This window comes from Mustela erminea, chromosome 13, assembly GCF_009829155.1.
Source record: "Mustela erminea isolate mMusErm1 chromosome 13, mMusErm1.Pri, whole genome shotgun sequence".
NCBI lineage: Eukaryota > Metazoa > Chordata > Mammalia > Carnivora > Mustelidae > Mustela > Mustela erminea.
Window position 1 is genome coordinate 24,327,378 of NC_045626.1, and position 22,227 is coordinate 24,349,604.

The 22,227-nt window shown below is 44.5% G+C and overlaps 1 long non-coding RNA gene across 1 annotated transcript; it reads left to right on the forward strand.

Moving 5' to 3' along the window:
* The first annotated feature begins 19,608 nt into the window (after window positions 1–19,608).
* LOC116572370 lies at window positions 19,609–21,533 on the forward strand. Its single transcript, XR_004278278.1, has 3 exons — window positions 19,609–19,764; window positions 21,047–21,321; window positions 21,499–21,533. It is a non-coding gene; the product is annotated as an uncharacterized LOC116572370 (long non-coding RNA).
* The last annotated feature ends 694 nt before the right edge of the window (window positions 21,534–22,227 follow it).

Genomic DNA, 22,227 nt, shown 5'->3' on the forward strand with positions numbered 1-22,227 from the left:
TCCCAGGGGCCTGGCAGGGGTCCCTGCTCAGAGGGGAGCCTGCTTCTCCCTCTGCCTCTGCCCCTTCGCCCACTCATGCTCTCTCTCTCTCAACCAATCAAATAAATAAAATCTTAAAAAAAAAAAAAAAGAAAGAAAATGTTTTGCTCAACAGAGCCTTTGGGCCCCTTCAGCTCCTCCTGCCTCAGCCCAGGGCCGTCCCAGCTGCCAGAACCACAGAGGAACCCTGTGGCCATTCTCCTGGCGTCCTTCTCCACAGGCCACTGGTCAACAGGCAGCATAGGAGGCCCTGGAGAGAGTGAGAGAGCGAGCAAGCGTGTGTGTGTGTGTGTGTGTGTGTGCATGTGTGTGTGTGTGTGTATGTGTGGACAACCTGTCCAGGTAGGGCTGTGGGTTCTGCCAGCCTGTCCAGGGGAGGCTGCTCCATCTTCCCCAGCCCCACCTCTGACCCTCAAGCCTGTGAGAAGCGCTTTCAACAACAAAACTCTTTCTTAGCCAACACCTCAGCACAACACAGGTGACCTGAACCAAACCAACGAGGCCTTCTGAGGGGCTGCTGGAGCCGTTTGGGAAGAGGCCGAGTAACCTTCACCTCACACTCGCCTCGGGAGTGCGCTAATTCTAAAATGGCGTCTCCTTCAGCCTCTACAGATGGGCTGACTTTGGTAATGGAGGCGCCTGAGGAGGAGGCAGCTTGAAAGGCAAGAGAGAAAGAAAAAGGGATTCGTATGTAAGTAACAGCTGCGGTTTACTGGGGGCCTCCGGCAGGCCTTCCAAACTCCCACCACCTTCGGGGGCAGGGATCATTATTACTATCATCCTCATTCGCATTTTTCAGATCAGGCCCAGCATCACAGCTCGTGATGGTAGAGGCAGGACTGGAACTATGCAGCCAGACTGGCCACCAAGACCCCTATACCTGCCACAGTGACACCCCCTACCCCACTTCAGCCCCTGCCTAGTCCTGGACACACTGTCCCCTGGGTCACTCACTCCAAGCCCTCCCTCCACCCCCAGCAGACTCCCTGCACCCAGACACAGGCCCCCACAGTTGATGTGAAGGTCAGTGGTCTCTGGCCAGACATAAGCTCCTTATAGCTGGAGGCCATCATGTGCTCTTTGAGCCTCGAAGGCCTGGATTTCCCAGACAAGTCTGATCCTAGATAAGCCGGGCTGTTGTTCAATCCTGGACAGGCAGGTGGCTTGCATGGCCTCGGCGGATGCTTCCCCTAACCCCTGCGGCAGCTCTTGAGGTGAAAGACGGGCCGGGGTTCACGGCAAAGTAAGTCTGGGAAATAGCAAGCTCAAGTCATAAATGGTTTCTTAAACTTAGGGCTTCTCAGAGCCTTAAAGAGGCTGGGTGCTCCCTGGTTACCTGGAGGGGGATGAGAGGCAGCCATTTCCCAAAAGGATGTGACCAGGGAGCAAATGTTTTCTTGCTGAGTATCCCAAGGGAACCCACGTTGAGAACGACTTCCTAGAGCGACAGAATTCAGCCTGGCCCAACACGGAGGATGTTTAAATCATCTCCGTTTCCAGCAGCAGAAGGAAGCTTTGCAAGAATGGCATAAACCTCCCAAGATTTCGGGTCCTCATATCCCTAACAAGTTCGATTCAGTCTCCCACCCCCTTCTCCCTTGTCGTTGATTAGCTTGAACTTGCTTACAGCTTGTGGGCGGTTTACATTCTGGATAAGCACGGCAGATCAGGCAGTAGAAGAAAAGATCGAGTCAGGCTTCTGGATAATAAGCAGCAAGATCCTCCTGTGGGAGATCCTGAGTTGGTTTTAATGGGACCAGGGCGGGGGATGGGTGGGGGCAGGGGTGGGGGCAGGGGTGGGGAGAATCAGAAAACTCCGGCTCGGTGCCATCTGGTACCTGAGTAACGAGAAAATACCTTACATTGTACGGTTTGCAGGATTCCTTCACATCCATTTCTTTATTTGATCCTCACAAGAGCTTTGTGTGGGGATCAGGACAAACACTGTTGCCATTTGCTGGTTCGAGAAACTGAGGCCCAGAGAGGGTAAGTGATCTCTACAAGTCACACAGCTATTTGTGGGGACTGCCAGAAAAACTCTGAAGCTGGGTCCAGGGCTCATTCATACTGGCCTAGTTTCAAGGTGTATGTGTGTGTAATTTCCTTCCAGGGAATCTAAGCAAATGTGCTCTTGTTTTGGATGGGTACCGTGGGGAATGCTCCCTCAGGCATGAGGGTGTCTCCCTGCACCCACCAGTCTACACAAGGTCAGGGAGGTCCGTCTGGAAGCCACGGGTCATGCAAGCTTGTAACCTCCTCCTCCGAGAGCTGCCAACTCAGTGCAGTGAGTTCCGGAAGCCCAAAGCCATATACCACGTCCATTCGAACCGAATCCTCTGACATGCGTGGGTTTCAGGGTGCGCTCGGACAGGATTGGAAAGGCCCAGATTTGATTCCAGGTCCAGCCCTGCACCAGCCCTTTCATCACTCCCTGCACTTCAACTTCCTTCACTGAAAAGGGGCTGAGTAACCTCGGCCCTGCCTCCTCGGCAGATCTGTCTGAGGAGCCCACTAGAGACTGGCCTGGGGCTGCCCTCATGGCTGCCGTTGCTCCCGGGGCCCGGGGCCACATGCCCCAACCTCCGACAGCTGCCCTCTCTTTGTCCAGCTGGTTTCTCCTTCTCGGAGTGCCGGCAGGAACACCCATGACCCACCTGGCTGCCACCAACCACTGCGTCATGAAAGGTCTCATATCCTGAAGGTCGGCATTCTTTCTAACCTATCTGCACTTGGTTTGGCCTGCCGCCTCACCAGAATGTCAGGCCCAGGAGGACAGAGGCTCTTACTGTCATCACCACTAAACGCCCTTGCTAAAGACAGTGCCGGGCACACAATGGACACTTGACAAAGGGACGCTGAATGGTCAGTGACCTCTCTGAACGTCACCTCCTCATCTGAAGACGAGTCCCAAGGCGGCCTCCCAATCAGCCTCCAGCTCTCGAGTTTATTGATTCTTACCTCCCTTCACCTGGCTCGTCTAGGACCACATATCGGTCAGCCACTGGCTTGATTTGGTCGCCCAAATGCTTTATTTCATCTTTGCAGCAATTCACAGCAGAGGGAGGCAAGATGGAAGAGAAAATGATCCCCAAGAAAGGCCAAAGAGGAGAAGGTCTCAGAAAGAAGGATCTTCTGTTTCTAGTAACTGTGTGGTGTTTCCAGCTGCATTTAATTCAAAGTCAGAACCCAACCTCAGGGTAGCACTAGCTAGAGCTGCTGATTGACCAGGCAGACAGCAGGGGCTCAGGGAGGCAGCAGGTGGGATCTGGAGTAGGGGGGCCTGGCTCTTTCCATGAGGGACAGGAAGTTCATAGGGTTCATAGGTGCAGACCCTATCCATCCGCCTGCCCAAGGCCAACGGTGGGACAAACCTAGATTAGACTGCCCGTGGTTGACTTCTTCCCTCTCTCAGGCAGCCTTTGATAATCCTTTTAGCCACGGTGATCATATACTTTATTTTCAAACAGGAACCCTTCTGAGAGTGAGAGGAGAGCCAGGACCGTGGTCATGAATTAGGCCAGGCCAGTCCTAGCAAAGCAGAGCACAAAGTCACACGATTTTAAACCCCAATTCACCAGATTAAAAACCACAGCTTAAAAGGCAGAGAAAGAGAGCCCAACGTGCTCTTAGAGAGATCACCATTCTATCCTTGTAGATTCTGGAAATTCCTAGCGATTGGGGACAGGAAGGAAGATTGGGATTTCAAATGAAGACAATGACTCCGGTTCTAACAGGAGAAGCAGCTCCATCACAAATAGATACACGCTCCAGTATCATCTATTGATAAGCTAAAGAAAAAAGTACAGCTGGGTGAGGAGGTGAAGGGAGCCCAGGTGAGTGGGCAGCACTGTTTTGGGAACAGGCCCAGGACACAGCAATTTCTGGGAGCAGAGTCCCAGGCAGGAGGAAGGGCAAGGGAAGGGTGGGCATGGGGAGGCTTGACATCCTCCAGACATGGGGGAATCTCTCAGGCTCGAGGGCAGTGATGGAGGCAGAGGGAAGGAGTCTGGAGTCCACGAGGTGGTGGTCAGTGGCCAGATTACAGGCAGGCCCCGTCCAAGGGCTTCAGGCTCCCAGCTGATGTACTGTGTAATCAAGGCTTTGCACAATGCTGGCACACAAAGGTCAGGAGGGGTAGCAAGCATGATGACGGCGAAGATCACAAGCTCATTTGCTTAGCAAATGCTCTCCTCTCTTCTTAGTTATGTGGTTTGCTGAAAGCCAGCCGGGCGGGCAGGTATGGTGCAACTCACCGGGACACCTGTCTTCAGTGGTTTGCAAACTCCTCTTTGCCCTCAGGGCACTTTCCATCCTTGGTTGGACCCAGCAGTTTAGAGCAACCCTGGGAGGTAATGCGGGGCTTAACTCCCGGACGCTGGGATCATGACCTGAGCGGAAGGCAGATGCTTAACCAACTGAGCCACCCAGGTACCCCTGAAGTCTTTTTGACCTTGAACTGACTTGGAGATTTTTCCAGAGGGTCTCTGAATAACCTCAAAGATGGGCTCTCTCTTCTTATAAAAGGAGAAATATTAATTTATTTAGGTTTATTTGGTATGTTAAATTGCATGGGAAACATTATTTTTAAAAAGTAATATTTAACTTTCTTGGATTGTACTTATGTGAGTACATATTTTTAATATAAGTAATTCAGAAATTATATGAAAGTCCTAAAAGTCTTTATGTCCTGGCATAATGTTATCAGTCCTAATTCCAGCTATTAAAATAATATATATCATGGAAATAAACAAATTTACTTGTCAATTGCAGATAGATAAGTAAGTAGATAGATAGATTGATTGATTTTTTTCTTTAATTTTTAAATTTCTTTAGTAAACTGTCACCAGATCTATAACTATGGCCACTTTTAATCTTTTGCCATCATTCACAGACAATTACTATATTACTTTTCATTCCTCTCTAAAAGCACTCACCATCAACTACAGGTAAAAATATGTCCTCTTCAAAGAGATTCATGTAAATGATTCTGACAAAAACTGTGGAAAGCTGATTGATTTATAAAATTGCAACACGAAACCAAGCAAAACAAGAATTCATTACATAGGAATGAAAGAACTGATAAAGGTGATTATAATTTTTATGACTTAATTTAAAACACTGCTTGTTTTTTAATGTCTTGTTTTCCAGAATGAAAGAACTCCCCATAGACTCTCTTTTTAGGTGTCAATAACTTAACAGCAATTTAGTAAAAACATATTTTTATAAACTACAGTTGAAACATTTATCTTTTTCTCCCAATCTGATCCCTCCAGAATTCAGAAACTATTCTCAAATATTCTTATTCTCCGTGACAATATATGTATTTATATAAATTCATTAAGATTCTGATCTTCTTGTAACAGGACACAATTGAATAAGTCCTTAGCTTGACTTCTAAGCCAAAACATACTTTTTTAAAGATTTTATTTATGTATTTATTTATTTACTTTACAGAGAGAGAGAGAGAGGAGGAGAGAGCACAAGGAGAGGTGGGAGGGGCAGGGCAGAGGGAGAGGGAGAAGCAGGTTCGCAGCTGAGCAGGGAGCGCGATGCAGGGCTCAATCCTAGATGACCTAAGCCAACGGCAGATGCTTAACCGACTGAGCCACCCAGGTGCCCCAGCCTAAACAAACTTTTAAAGACGGAATCTGAGATTCCTAATTACCAGGGAGTTTTGAAAAACTAAGGTTGACTTTATGGAACCAATAAAGCCCCTTGGATATCGCCAGAGCTTTGGCTAGAATGTCGTATTTTGAGAATATACATAGAATCATTATTCTTACTACAATTGTATAAATGATCAAACCAATTTTATTTTATTCCAAGATTTTATTTATTTATTTGAGACAGAGAGATCACGCACACAAGTGGGGGGAGGGGCAGAGGGAGAGGGAGAAGTAGGCTCCCCACTGAGCACAGAGCCCAATATGGGGCTCCATCCCGGGACCCCAAGATCATGACCAGAGCCAAAGTCAGACACTTAACCGACTGAACCAGCCAGGCGCCCCCATCAAGCCAATTTTAGTAAGATTAGACTTATTTTGACAAACAAATTAGCTTCATTATAATTACAATTATCTTTGGTAAAAATGGGATGACTATAAAAAATTGTGTTTCAGTAGAAAACCAGATTCTCCTCCTAGCCACAGTCTTTGAGGCTTTGTCATCTTGTAAGCTTCAGAGAAACCCCCACAAAAGACGATGTCAGGCCATTTAAGGGAGTTCACTGGAACATTCAAGGGGATCATCAGAGATGCTCAGAATGCAGACAAGGAAGGCCCATCACATAGAAACTGCCAGCCCTGTTCCTTCATTTAAAGATGCTTTCCACTCACATCTAGAAATTTTCTCAACTGGCTGCTCTCCAAACTCAGAAACTATGTTTATAATTTGCTCCAATGACTAACCTTTGTTTTCCTTCTGTTTCCATAGAAATGCCTCTTACTAACTTGCTCACATCATGCAGAGACCTGAATTAGGTGGCCTCACTTACAACACTGCCTCCTGAAATAAAACACCCTTGTGTCCCTCCTGTCTGTCCCAAGGGACACCCATGATTGCTTGTACTACATGTGGGGCCTATGTAACTGACTCAGAAAAAAAAATGAAACACGATTGAACACTATCCCCCCGAAATGTGGACTGACTTAGAAAGGTAAAGCCTGAATCTGATTATAACTCATTTGGTTGATTTAATTGGTTAAATCTTGGCTTCCGGGAATCTCAGCTCTGGGAATTTTTATTTTTTATTTTATTTTTAAGATTTTATTTTATTTATTTGAGAGGGAGAGAGAATGTAGTGGGGAGGGGCAGAGGGAGAGGGAGAAAGACATCCAGGAGCAGAATCCACCCTGAGCTCAGAGCCCCATGTGGGGCCTCGATCTCACAACCCTGAGCTCATGAACCTGAGCTGAAACCAAGAATTGCTGACTCAGCTAACTGTGTCTCCCCGGGTGCCCCTGCTCTGTGGAATTTTATTTTATTTTTTAAAGATTTTATTTATTCATTTGAGAGAGAGAAAGAGAGCAGGAGAGACAGAACACAAGCTGGGAGGAGGGGCAGAGAAAGACCCCCTCCCATGTGGGACCCCCAGGATCACAACCTGAGCCAAAGGCACATGCCTAACTGACTGAGCCACCCAGGTGCCCCTGCTCTGGGGAATTTTTTAATTCTTATGCTTTACTGTCCTTATAATTGTCATTATTAATCTCTCTAGTATGCTGTATTCTCTCAAGGGTTTTAAATGCCTTTCTGCAGCTACTCACACATCAACTAGATCTATCCATCAGGATTAGACAACTGGAGGATCTCAACGATCTGCCCCCCCCCCCATTCATGATGCCCAGGCAGCTGTTGGGAACAGTGGTTATGTGACCCAGAGCCTGTCCACTCCATTGGCAGAGACAGCAAACTGAAGATTTCTTCTGCTTGACTTCAACAGGGGTAACCGAGAGTAACACTATACTTCATTGATCATATTTTCAGCCTACTGACCAGAGGGGAGAGTTGTTAAACTTAAGCGCAAAATGGAGAGCGGACTTGAAAATCCCAAGTGGAGGAAACCAGTTAAGCAATGTAAGTGAAATTTAATTTAGCTTATTCTGCAAAACAAACAAAAGTAAACTTTGGTGACTTCTTGTAATTTCCAGAAAATCATAAAACAAAAACAAAACAAAACTCTAAACTTATGTCCTCTTTGTAAAAATGATGTGCGATAACCACTTTAGACCAATCCCTTGCCATCTGGAAACCCCCACTGTAATAACCGGTCATTGGAAAGGTTAAATAGCTTTGTCATTTTCACCTCTTGCCCCTCAGCACCATATCATCTCTGAATTCAAAAGTTCCCATGGGTATACTGTACTCATATGCACAGTAAACTCTTAACTAAGTAGTGGTCATTGATGGGTGGGTTTTATTAGCGACCTCTGGATTTTTGACACCTGTCAATCCCATTCATCTCTCATTTGGACATCACTATTATGACCCTCAAATGGGGACCTGGACCCTGGACCCCCTCCAGCCTGATTCCAGAGGCAGCTTCACCTGCATGTTCCATCCATACCTCAAATTCAAATCCATACCCCAAACTATACCTGGATAGTTGTTAGGAAAAAGATAACAATGGACCCATCTCTCATACCATACACCACAATAAATTCCAAACAGATGAGAGAGCAATATTTAAAATGTGAACTCATATGAGCATGAGAATAAAGACTAAACCTGCAAGATTGAAAATACAGGTCATTTCATAGAAAAAAGCTATAGCAGTAAAACTTCAGACACATTCTGGCTAAACTATTAAACTTAGAATATAAAAAGTATGTATATTTTTCACATTCGGGACAAAAAGAAATTCACATACAAGAAGAAAAATAAGGTAGGTTTCAGATGTCTTTCCAGCAGCAATGAGTGCCAGAACAAAGGAGAAATGTCTACAAGGAAAAGAGAGTACGATCCAAGTAGGGTCTACCCAGCCAAGCTGGAGCTTAAGTAGAAAGGCAGGATCTCACGTTTCAGACATGAAAGGACCCAGAAAATACAGCATCTATGAGCCCTTTTGAAAAAGCTACTTGGTGAAATCTTGCTCACTGAATGTTCAGTGGAAATAAAGAGGCCTCTTTTTCTGAAGCCAGAAAGCCATGGAGATGGGCCTGGTGGAAGCAGAGATTCTACTGACATTTAAAAATGCTATTAAACATCTGAGATAATTATGGTTGCAGGATTCAAATGTGAAATCCAACAAAATTACAGCAATATAATCATCACCACTGGGAGGAAGGAGAGGGCAGCATGGAGGATATATCTGTATTAACCTTTATCTTTTCCAAGGAGTAATCAGCTACTCCTGTCTATACAGAAACTCACATTAAAAAACAAACAAACAACAACAACTACAAAAAAACAAAAAACAAAAACACCCCACAATGACTCCAACTTCTTAAATTCCCTTACATTTTGTTGCTTCCTTTAGGAACTTACTTCCCTTATCTAAAGAAGTTTGATTTACACGTGTGTTTCTGTTAAATTAATTTAAAATCAAATGCAGTATTAGGGTGCCTAATGAGAAAAATATGCAGCCAAGAATACTTTATCCAGCTAGGTTTTTATTCAAAATAGAAGAAGTGATAAAAAGCTTCCAGGACAAACAGAAACTAAAAGAATTTGTCCTCACCAAACCAGCCCCACAAAAAAATATATTAAAAGGGACCCTTTAAGCAAAGAGAGATCCCCAAAGTTACATAGACCAGAAAGGATCAGAGACAATATACAGAAACAGTCATTTTATAGATAATACCATGGCACTAAATTCATATCTTTCAGTAGTTACTCTGAATTTAAATGGGCTAAATGCTCCAATCAAAAGACACAGGGTATCAGATTAGATTAAAAAAAGCAAGACCCACCAATATGCTGCCTGCAAGAGACTCGTTTTAGATCCAAAGACACTTCCAGGTTGAAAGTGAGGGGGTCGAAAACAATTTTTCATGCTAATGGACATCAAAAGAAAGGTGGGATGACAATCCTTACATGAGACAAATCAGATTATAAACCAAAGACTGTGCTAAGAGATGAGGAATGACACTATATCATGATTAAAGGGTCTGTCCAACAAAAAGATCTAAAAATTATAAATATTTTGGCCCCTAACATGGGAGCAGTCAATTACATAAGCCAATTAATAACAAAATTAAAGAAACACATCAATAATAACATAGTAATAGTAAAGGACATTAATACCCCCCTCACTGCAATGGACCGATCATCTAAGCAGAAGATCAACAAGGAAATAAGGGCTTTGAATGACACACCGGACCAGATGGACTTCACAGATATATTCAGAACATTCCATCTTAAAGCAACAGAATACACATTCTTCTTGAGTGCTCATGGAACATTCTCCAGAATAGTTTACATACTGGGTCACAAATAGGTTTCAACTGGTACCAAAAGACTGGGATCATTTGCTGCATATTTTCAGACCACAGTGCTTTGAAACTGGAACTCAATCACAAGAGGAAATTTGGAAAGAACCCAAATGCATGGAAGCCAAAGAGCATCCTACTAAAGAATGAATGGGGCAACCTGGAAATTAAAGAAGAATTTAAAAATTCACGGAAACAGATGAAAATGAAAACACAACTGTTCAAAACCTTTGCGGTGCAACAAAGGTGATCCTCAGAGGGAAATATATAGCACCACAAGCCTTTCTCAAGAAACAAGAAAGGTCTCAAATGTACAACCTAATCTTACATCTAAAGAAGCTGGAGAAAGCACAGCAAATAAAGCTGAAACACAACAGGAAAAGAGAAATAATAAAGATTAGAGCAGAAATCAATGAAATAGAAACCAAAAGAACAGTAGAACAGATCAAGAAACTAGGAGCTGTTTCTTTTAAAGAATTAATAAGATCGATAAACCCTGCCAGACTTATCCAGAAGAAAAGAGAAGGGACCCAAATAAATGAAATCATGAATGAAAGAGGAGAGATCACAACCACCACTAAAGAAATACAATTATAAGAACATATGAGTGGGGTACCTGGGTGGCTCAGTGGGTTAAAGCCTCTGCCTTCAGCTCAGGTCATGATCCAGGGTTTTGGGATTGAGCCCCACATCGGGCTCTCTGCTCAGTGGGGAGCCTGCTTCCTCATCTCTCTCCACCTGCTTCTCTGCCTACTTGTGATCTGTCAAATAAAAAAATAAGTAAAATCTTAAAAAAAAAAAAGAACATATGAACAACTATATGGTAACAAATTAGGTAATTTGGAAGAAATGGATGCATTCCTAGAAACATATGAAGTACCAAAACTGAACCAGGAAGAAAAAGAAAACCTGAATAGACTCATAATCAGCAAGGAAATTTAAGAACAGAAATGGAAGGATAACTTCCAAACTCTTTCTATGTTTGGAAGTTATCCTTCCATCAAATCAATACCCAAAAAAGAAAGAATCCAATCAAGAAATAGGCAAAAGACATGAACAGATATTTCTCCAAAGAAGACATCCAAATGGCCAACTGACGCATGAAAAAATGCTCATTATCACTCATCATCAGGGAAATACAAATCAAAATTGCAATGAGATACCACCTCACACCAGTCAGAATGGCTTAAATCAACAAATCAAGAAATGACAGATATTGGCGAAAATGTGGAGAAAGGGGAACCCTCCTACACTGTTGGTGGGAATGAAAGCTGGTATAGCCACTCTCTGGAAAGCAGTATGGAGGTTCCTCAGAAAGTTGAAAATAGAGCTACCCTATGACCCAGCAATTGCATTCTGGGTATTGACCCCCAAAATACAAATGTGATGATCTGAAGGGACACCTGCACCCCAATGTTTGTAACAGCAATGTCCACAATAGCCAAACTATGGAAAAAGCCCAGATGTCCATTGACAGATGAATGGATAAAGAAGATGTGGCATCTATATACAATAGAACACTACTCAGCCAAAAAAGAAAAAAAAAAAAAAAAAAGAAATTTTGCCATTTGCAATGATGTAGATGAAACTATAGGGTATTAAGCTGACTGAAATAAGTCAATCAGAGAAAGACAGTCATCATATGATCTTGCTGATATGTGGAAGTTAAGAAACAAAACAGAGGATCATAGGGGAAAAGAGGAAAAAATAAAACAAGACAAAATCAGAGAGGGAGACAAACCATAAGAGACTCTTAATCATGGGAAACAAACCGAGGGTTGCTGGAGAGGAAGGGAGTGAGGGGATGGGGTAAGTGGGTGGTACGCATTAGGGAAGTCACGTGATATAAGGGGCACTAGGTATTGTATAAGAGTGATGAATCCTGACCTCTACTTCTGAAACTAATATTATATGTTAATTAATTGAATTTAAACTAAAAATAAAAATAAATACAAAAAATAAAATTAAATTAAATGCTGTATTTATCTTTCAAATAACGTGTTACATATAGAATGTTACCATCCTTTTACGATTGTCTTCGTCTCTCAGTCTCTGTCTTTCTCTAAATCTTGCGTTCTGTATTTGCATAGGTAACTGTCTGAAATAATGTCAAACAAAGCTCATCATCAGTTATTTTTAGGTAGAATTTTTAGTAATTTGTTGCTTTCTTCTTCATACTTTTCTGAACTTTATTTTTTATTTATTTTTGAAGAAGGTTTTTTTTTTTTTTATTTGACAGAGAGGGACACAGTGAGAGAGGGAACACAAGCAGGGGTGAGGGAGAGAGAGATCCAGGCTTCCTGCCTGGGGCAGGAAGCCAAGAGCAGGGAGCCTGATGTAGGGCTCGATCCTAGGACCCTGGGATTGTGGCCTGAACCGAAGGCAGATGCTTAACCGTCTGAGCCACCCAGGTGCTGCCTTTTCTGTACTTAAAAAATTTTTTAATATAAGGTGAGTCATTTATATTAAAATAATGGCATATTTAAGGAAAATAAAGTGGACAAAGATATCTAACAGATACATTCAAAAAACAGATATTAACATTAGACAAAGTGGAATTTAAAGTCAAAAACATCCATCAGAATTATGAAAGATACTACAGTATGGTTAAAGGTACAGTTGGATAAAAATATATTAGTGATAAATTTTGATATTCACAATAGTATAATTACAAAATATATAAAACAAAACTACTAAAAATACAAGGACTTAATTTACAGCATGCACACACACGTACACACGTTTATGTAGTGAAATACTCTAATAGTCTTCTTCTGAATCTGACAGATCAAGTAAAACAGAAATAAATGACATAGAGTATCTGAATATTATGATCCACAAGCTTGATTTAGTACATACATAGAATTCAGTGTCTCACTAATGAAAAATAAACATTATTTTATTTTGCCCTTGGCATCTTTATAAAAATTGATCACATATTTGGCTCCAAAGAAAACCTCCACAAAATATAAAAAATGGTGATTTACAAGACAAATTTCCTAAACCTAGAACAATAAAATTAAAAATACATGAAAAAGCATACCTTCAGGAGCACCTGGGTGGCTCAGTGGGTTAAAGCCTCTACTTTCAGCTCAGGTCATGGTCCCAGGGTCCTAGGATTGAGCCCCATATCGGGCTCTCTGCTCAGAGCCTGCTTCCCCCTCTCTCTGCCTGCCTCTCTGCCTACTTGTGATCTCTGTCTGTCAAATGGATAAAATCTTCAAAAAAAAAAAAAAAAGAAAACATACCTTCACAAGTCTTAAGTACTTAGAATTAAAAACACTCCTGAATGTCTTCTGGATCAGAGGAATTTCAATTTAAAATTGTCCAGAAAATAATGAAAAAGTCGATTCAGGCAGGAATGGATAGAAGAATGGAAAAAAAGGAGGGAGGAGAGGGGGGAGGGAGAAAAAACATGGCGGGTGCTGGAGAAGAAGAACTAACCCAACTAACTAGGCTTTTGTAATTCGAAAGAGCCATCTGTTGATGAAAGTACACCATGATTCCGTAGGTCTATAGACTCTTGGTGTCATCCAGGTGAGTCATTTCTTCTGCCCTCAAATTTCTTTTTTTTTTTTTTTTTTAAAGATTTTATTTATTTATTTGACAGAGAGAAATCACAAGTAGATGGAGAGGCAGGCAGAGAGAGAGAGGGAAGCAGGCTCCCTGCTGAGCAGAGAGCCCGATGCGGGCCTCAATCCCAGGACCCCGAGATCATGACCTGAGCCGAAGGCAGCGGCTTAACCCACTTAGCCACCCAGGCGCCCAAGCCCTCAAATTTCTATCTCCAAAATGATTGATTTAATGATCTCTAGGGTTTCTCCTGCTCTATTTCTTCGGTTCATTCAATAGCTTTTAAATATTCTAATCAATTACCCATATTTACATATCAGGAGACTTGACAAGAAAATCTAATCTCAGCCTTCTTTCAAATCCCAGAGGATTAGGTGTTACCCTGACTCTTCGCTAAGGTTGCCCCTTAAAAGATCTAGATCACTAGAGTCCCCACCCACCGATTTCCACATCCTTAAGGGTTTCCAGCCCTTGAGCAAAAGAAAGGCCTTAGAACATCAGTTGTTTCTCTCTTGAGAGAAAACCCAAGACTCACATGTCTTTTTTTTTTTTTTTTTTCTTTTTTCTTCTTTAGTCTTCCCCTTGTAGTGAATATTGGGTCCAGGGAAAACAAAACATAAAACTGATTCTGAAGTAAATCTCATTTTTGTTTTGTATAAAACTTTCCAATCGAGACACAGTTTAAGGGAGCCCGGTTGTTTCAAGAAAGCAGAATGGAAAGTTGAAGAAACTCTCCCTGTTCCCAAATGTGCAAGGGCACCAAACCCCTCCAGGTTGGTCCAGGTGGTGTAGAGGGCGCTGTGCTAAGGAAACACCATTTTGTAGAACACTTCCTATAGTTTGGTTGAGTTGCGCATGTAAAGTTTTCATTCTGGGAAAAAAAAAACCAAAAAACAAAAAAGACTGAAAGCATAATCTAAGGGAGTGGGAGGTATGGATACATGCTCCAGAAAGAAAGAAAAGGAAAAAAAAAAAAGATATTGAAAATCCACATAAGTGACTAACTTTGGTCTTCTTAGGGTAGTCTAGTCCAGGGAGTTTCTCATAGTTTCCAAGGTAGTGGTTCTTTGGTATTAAAATGAATGACTTTTGGGGCACCTGGGTGGCTCAGTGGGTTAAAGCCTCTGCCTTCAGCTCAGGTCATGGTCTCAGGGTCCTGGGATCGAGCCCCGCATCAGGCTCTCTGCTCAGCAAGGGAGCCTGCTTTCCTCTCTCTCTCTCTCTCTCTCTCTCTCTCTCGCTGCCTGCCTCTCTGCCTACTTCTGATCTCTGTCTGTCAAATAAATAAATACAATCTTTAAAAAAGTAAATAAATAAAATGAATGACTTTCTTCTTTTCCTTTCCATAGGCAAAAATCTCCATTGTGCTCCTTTGAATGGCCTTCTTTCCTAATGTGGCTGTACCCCCATAAACCAGGTCAGCCAGGTAGCTGAAGGAGAGCAGGACCAGGGGCTATTGTCAGGGAGCTGTGTGAGGATGGGGTGAGGACAGGCTGATCTCTCAGACTTCATAAGTGAGAACAAGATAACCCCAAATCCCACCATCCAGAAGGAGCTACAGTGACCATCTTTCTACACCCTTCTCTCTGTCTCTAAGTTCTTCAGGCATAACTTAGACCGTATGCCGTCATAGATGAACAACATGCAGTCTGAGGTAAGTAGGACCATGCCGTTTTCCACTTGGCAATATGTAGTGACCAGGTCTCAATATGAAGAATAAAGACCTGCATAAAATGTGGCCCCAACCACGGGCACGATTTAAATCTTTGGCTTCCTGATTATGATGACAGAAGAACTCTCTAAAGGCCTGCTCAAGGGAAGCCATTTTAGATTTCTTTCTAAGTCAACCCAATTGTATATAAACTTTGCTCAAGCCCAAAGCCTGATTTATGGCCCCACACAAGCGTTGTACAACTGCCTTCTGATGGCGTATGTAGCCTGAGGGAAACCCGTCTCGTCCTTGAGATACAAATCAATGCTCCCACTCCCTGCATTCCTTTATGATATGCTAATCTACAATCTTTTGAGTTTTTACAAGAAGGAAGAAGTATTTAACTCTGTAAAAAACCTGTTCCTTCCCCGAGCACTCTCTTCCCTGCGAAGGACCTGTTTCCCACAGGCAGCTGACCTTACTCCAGCTCAAATAAAACTTTGTTTTAGAGAATCTAAAAGGGACTAGAGGTTAAATTTAGTCACCAGTGGGCAATGATTTAATCAATCGTGCCTCATCATGAAGTAGTCCAGAGAGATTCTGGATTGTTGAACACATGGAAATTCCAGGAGTGGTTCCGGAAGAGAGAGATCACATGTAGGCAGAGAGGCAGGCGGGGGCGGTTGGTGGTGGGGGGGTGGGGGGTTGGGGGAGCAGGCTCCCCGCTGAGCAGAGCTCCGGAAGAGAGCTTGATCCCAGGACCCTGAGATCATGACCTGAGCCCAAGGCAGAGGCTTTAACCCACTGAGCCACCCAGGTGCCCCAGGAATTTCAATTTGAGAGACGCTTACTACCTTGCTATTGGACATTATTAATTGGAGCTACTCCTATGCTTGAAGAATGTAAAATGATCTTGAAACTTAAAATACCCACAATGTCTTGGATGACGTCAGAGAAACTCCCTCATGGTGATGGCAGAGCCCAGAAATGTCCATAATAGTATAGAAATGGTTTATGGGGGATCCCGCTGTCTGAGGAAGGCAAGGAAGAGAAACTCACAAGCAGGAAGGCTCTGTTCCTCTAGGACTAACCTGAGGAGCCAGAACGAATCGCCATGTGGACCGTGCTCCATGAACGTCTCTTGACTGAACCACAAGGAGCGGATAGAGTCTCCTGCTGATCTTGAATAAGTAAGCTGCCCTTTGTGAAGCACCTATGGAGAGGGTCACATGGCCGGAACTATGGTGGCCCTAGGAGCTGAGGGCCACCGTCCCACAAGCACTGGGAACTGGATTCTGCCAACAACCACATGGGCTTGGAAGAGGACCCCAGTCCGCAGGTGAAACATAGCCGTCCCTCTGACTTTATTACTGCCATAGGACACTGACCCAGAGCAGAACAGCTAAACTGTACGAATCTTTTTTTTTTCTTTCTTTCTTTTTTTCTTTCTTTCTAAGAGTTTATTTATTTGACAGAGAGAGACACAACGAGAGAGGGAACAAGCAGGGGGAGTGGGTGAAGCAGAAGCAGACTTTCTGTGAGCAGGGAGCCTGATGCGGGGCTCAATCCCTGGACCCTGGGATCATGACCTGAGCCCAAGGCAGATGCTGAACTGACTGAGCCACTCACGTGCCGCGCTGTACTGATTTCTCACCCATGGAAGCTGTGAGATAATAAATGTGCATGTCATTTTAAATGCAGTGTTCGTGGGGCACCTGAGTGACTCAGTCGGTTAAGCGTCTGACTTTTTTTTAAGATTTTATTTGTTTATTTATTTGTTAGAGTGAGAGAGCACAAGCAGGCAGAGTGGCAGGCAGAGGCAGAGTGAGAAGCAGGCTCCCCGTGGAGTAAGGAGCCCGATGCTGGACTTGGTCCCAAAACACTGGGATCACAACCTGAGCCAAAGGCAGCCGCTTAACCGACTGAGCCACCCAGGCGTCCCAAGAATCTGACGAGATTTTGGCTCAGGTCATGATTTCAGGGTACTGGGATTGAGCCCCACGTTGTGCTCCCTGCTCAGTGCAGAGTTTGCTTGTCTTTCTGCTCCTCTCTCTCTATCAAATAAATAAAATCTTAAAAAAAAAAATAAATGCTGCATTTGTGCTAACTGTTACCAAGAAAACAAACACACCTGGGAAAGGGCCAGCTCTCAGGATAAAACTCCAGCTTGTAGGCTGGTTCTGTCATACAGGGTCTACGGTTGATAAAGCCGGGGCTCTCCCCTGGACTCACCTACTTTTCTGTGAGGGTATTTCCTTTTTCTTTCTTTTAAAGATTTTATCTCTTTATTTGAGAGAAAGAGAGCATGAGCGGGGTGAGAAGCAGTGGGAGCAGCAGACTCCCCACCAAGCAGGGAGGCCCACACAGGGCTCAGTCCTGGGTCTCTGGGATCAGGGCCTGAGCCGAAGGCAGATGCGTAACCAACTGAGCCACCCAGGTGTCCCTCTGTGAGGACTTCTTCTTCCAATAAGATGTTCTAATCTAGCAAGCAAAGTGAAAATAGAAACCCTCAAATGGAACAGCTCCAAGCACATGCTGTTCTGACCTTCGAGTCATTAGAAACGCCAAGTCGCCTCAAATGGACAGTTCATTCCATGTTTCCTCTGGTTGGAGAGAGACAAACTGGTTGTCCTCTCACTACAGGGTACAGACAATGTTCTTAAAGACTAGATTTTACCCTTCAGAGTGGAGAAGCCGGTTCCCTGCTGTTTGGGTTGTCTGTCATCCTTCTCTGTCCTCATTTGACGTTCAAAATACAGGCCTTCCTGTGAGATTTCCAGGGAGAGTAGACATTACACTTCCTCTCTACGTAATTGTCACATCATCGTGGGAGCGTCACTTGCCATAGACTACTGGTTAGAGGCAAGTCACAGGTGGCACCCACTCCCAAAGGGAGAGGATGAAGCTGGACAATGACACGCAGGGACCCTGGGGTCTGTCTGTCACACCAGGCCTGTGATCACACCAGGTCTGTCTGTCACACCAGGCCTAGCCCAGAGTTTCCCAAAGAGTACACCTGACACTACTCCCAGGATGCCTGGGTGGCTCTGTCAGTTAAGCGGCTGCCTTCGGCTCAGGTCATGATCCTGGGGTCCGGGGTTATGGGATCGAGTCCCACATCGGGCTCCCTGCTCAGTGGGAAGTCTGCTTCTCCCCACTGCCTCTCCCCCTACTTGTGATCGCTCTCTCTCACACTCTGTCCAATAAATAAAATCTTTAAAAATAAGAAATAGTAGTCCCACACCAAAATTACTTTTTAAAAAATAATACTTCAGTTAAATACATTTGGAATTACTGCCTATGTTCCTCCCTTCTTGGAGATTTGCAATGCACACTGGCATATGAACTGCACTGAGAAGTCCTGGGGGTCCGTTAGGATTGCATTCAACTGCAAAAAGCAGAAAACTCAAATATAGGGCTTTGCCTTTTTTTTTCTTCTTCTTCTAAATAAGAAGCCTGGAGAGAGGTGGTTGTGACCTCGGTTCAGAGGACTGGTCACGCCAGAGCAGATGTCACTGCCATTTTCTTGATCTCCCCTCACAATTACATGCTAGCTGCTGCAGCTCTCGCCATCACATCTGTATTTACAGCAGGGAGAGGAAGGAGGAAGGCAAAATCCCAGGTTGACTCTCTGTTTTGTTTATCATAGAATCCTGAGCTTCCTCAGAACCCCTCAGCTTCTACCTTTGTAGGCTTCCATATATATCTCATGGGCTACAACAGGGTCATGTGCCCCCCCACCTACAAGAAAGAACAAAGGGAAAAGGGGGTTGGAGAGCCTTGAGGGATGGCCAATTAATAGTGTCTGCCACATGCAGCCTGCAAGAAATATGCTTAACCTCTGCACTTGGAATTCTAACATCTAACTACAGAAACATGCCTTCAAAAATACCGCTGTAACCAAAATCTCTTGGGGTCACAGAACCAGGAAGATTAAACTCCTCCATTTCTGGAGTGAACATCTGACACTAAACTTTTCTCTGGTTCTCTGCATTCTTGAGAACAGCTCCTGGTCTCAATCATGAGGTGGAAAAGCAGGCCTCTTGGATGCTGAAACTTATTCTGCATCTGTCGCACACTGCCATATTTTAGAATCTTTCCAGAGCAGCCCACCTTCCTCTTCCACCAGTTCTTCAACAGGGTCCAATGGACTTAGGAGTTCACATGGCGGAGAAATAGCCTCCTGCCCTCTTAACTTTGAAAGCAATGACCCCAAGCCCTACAAGCCCAACCTCCCATCCCCCTGTGCTCCCCCAAGCAAGCCTCCTCAGCCAACAGCCACTTCGTGGCCATGGCTGCTGGCAGGAAACAAGCAGGAAACCAACTGGCTAGATTCTAGTAATAGCCTCTCTTCAAACTCTTCTCTTCTTTCATTTTCATTTTTTACTTTCTCTGACTTCTCACCCCAAACAGGTTCCAAGAAGTCCCAGTAGTCTGTCTCTTGGTTTTATATCTCCAGGGAGCTCAACCGACTTCCCTTATCCCCTCTAGTTACGGTCTCCTCTGTGGCTGGCAATGGCACCCATGTCTATGGAGTTGCTCGGCATATTTCAAATGTCTGCTGTTCTCCAGGTATCGTCAGTGTGATGGGGCAATGTGGTCTTCTAGAAAGAGAACTGGATGGAGTGTCCAGCTCTTCCCTAACTAGCGTAGGTCCCCCAGTGCAAAGAGCCTTTGCGTTAAGAAGGGTTTGGGGGGTCGGCACTTGATCCTCTAGACTGTGCAGGATTCTGACAGGAATCCTCAGACTAAAAGGTATTCAAGAGGCGCAGATTTCCTTGGGGAAACTTGACATTCTAAGAAAGTTAGGTGCTCTTAGAATAGCTATTTTGAAGCATGGCTATGGGTGTGCACTCTCCTTATTTTTTCAGGTCAGGAAGATAAGGCTTTGAAAACCCATTGTGAGGCTGATCGGGACGTATTGTTCTTCTTTTTATCACCAGTCTCCATCCACAGGAGAGACTCATTCATTCATTTCTGTGTTATTCACTGACTGACTCGTTCTTTGTACATGTATTGAATGCTGCCTATAAGCTAAGTTCTGTGCTGTGTCTCAAGGACAGAAAGATGAAAACACATAGTCCCCCTCCTAAGGATCTTGTAATCCAGAGGGGAACATTCCTGATGCCAATAACATGATCTAATGATGACTATGATGTTGCGGTAACAGGTGGCTTAGGGATGGTTTCAGCAGTTAGGCAGGGGTTGTCCAGCTGAGCTAAGTCCTAAGCCAGAAGGGCCTTGACATCATCCCAGGACACAGGTGATGTCATTCTAAGGACACAGGTGATGTCAGAGCCCTGGGTGGGTGATAGCGCTGATGCTCAGTGGCGGGGGACCAAAGACCGGTTCTGTCTGACTAAGATATCCCAGCCCTGGGGAGCTTGCGATGTTCTCAGTTTCACACCTTCCTGATTTGGAAGGTCTCAACCCTTCTTCCCTTTTCCCCACAGAGGGTGTATAGTGGATTGTGGGAATAGGGGAGAAGGAATACATAGGTGTCTCAGGAAGGGGTGGGAAGGTTCTAGGTGGGGAGTAAAGGATGAGAAGTTCCCACGCTGGTGACCAAGAAGGAGGCATTCCCGGAAGAGGACAATGTGGAGGTAAGGGAATCAGTGTTTTCTGGAAGCAGGAAGCAGTTCAGTACCGCTCAAGCTTCACATGTGTCTGGGTCAGGGAAGCAGGTATGGCAGGAGGGAAGGGGAGGCAGCTCACTGGGGCCTTAGAAAGAAAAGATCCAGTAAAGTCTACCTGTACTTGGTCCTGTCTCAGTTTCTAAGACCTCTCAAATAAATGCAATGCTTTCTTATTTCCTTTTCTCTTCTTTTCTTATTTTCCATGGATGATTCCTCAGGTAAACGAATATGAATTTCAAGCTCCCGAAATATACATTTGAATGTATTTATCTCTTCTCCAACCTGAAAGCCCCGGAGTGGTTCACATGGCCAAATGTCCCTTAGCTCAGTCCCGAGGAACTTGGTGCCAGTTTCTCTACAGAAGGCATCACTCACTGGAAAGAACTAGCCCATTAGGATGAGGGCTAGCGACCTACAGTTCCTCATTGCAAGGCCAACTGATTTTGGGGAACAACTGTCCACACGGCAAGGACATCGCCTCATTCAGAGTCTGGTTCGTATAGCCCCCTCCACCTCCCACACAGAGTTCCTTCTCTCTAGATGCTCTCCCTGGGCCTTGCATGGACTTAGGCTAAGTGCACATAGTACTGTGTGTTGTGGTTCACTTAATAACAAGTTCCGAATCTATACATTTCTTTTTTTTTAAAGATTTTATTTATTTATTTGACAGAGATAGCAAGAGAGAGAACTCGAGCAGGGGGAGCGACAGGCAAAGGGAGAGGGAGAAGCAGGGGTCCCGCTGAATAGTAGCCCAATGTGGGGCTCGATGCCAGGACCCTGGGATCACAACATGAGCAGAAGGCAGGTGCTAACCGACTGGGCCACTCAGGCATCCCATGACTATATAAATTTCTTGAAAGCACTAACTGTATTCTAATCTTTGTTTCTCTCCCAAAGCATAACAACACAGCCCGGCGGACGGTGAAAGTCCAGTAAACGTCTGTGGCGCTAAGCTGAGCGTTGGGAACATCTCAGGTGGGCTCTGGCAGGAGATGCACCAGCATGAGTACTGTGCTCAGAAGGACCATGACCAAAGAATATTTGCAGAAAATAACTGCAGGGAGATGGCCAATTTGACACCCCAGTGTGAGCTCAGAAGGGTAGAAAAGCTGATTCAAATGTGTTATGTGGGAAAGTGTTACTCCAGGTCTTTCCTGACCAAAGAGCCCAGGAGGACTTCAGGTGAAGCTCCATCCAGGCGCGCAAACAATATCCCCAGGATTCAGTCTCTACCTCTTGTTCTCTGGATGGAATCGCTTCACCGTCTGTGTGTGAGAGAAGGGTTGTCTGATGGCAGGTCTCGCCCACGCTGTCCAGGTTTGTGGCTAGCTAGGAGAACACACGCACTCTTCCCACTGTTCCAGCAAGAGTGATGTTGATGACCGTAGGCTCTGCCGGC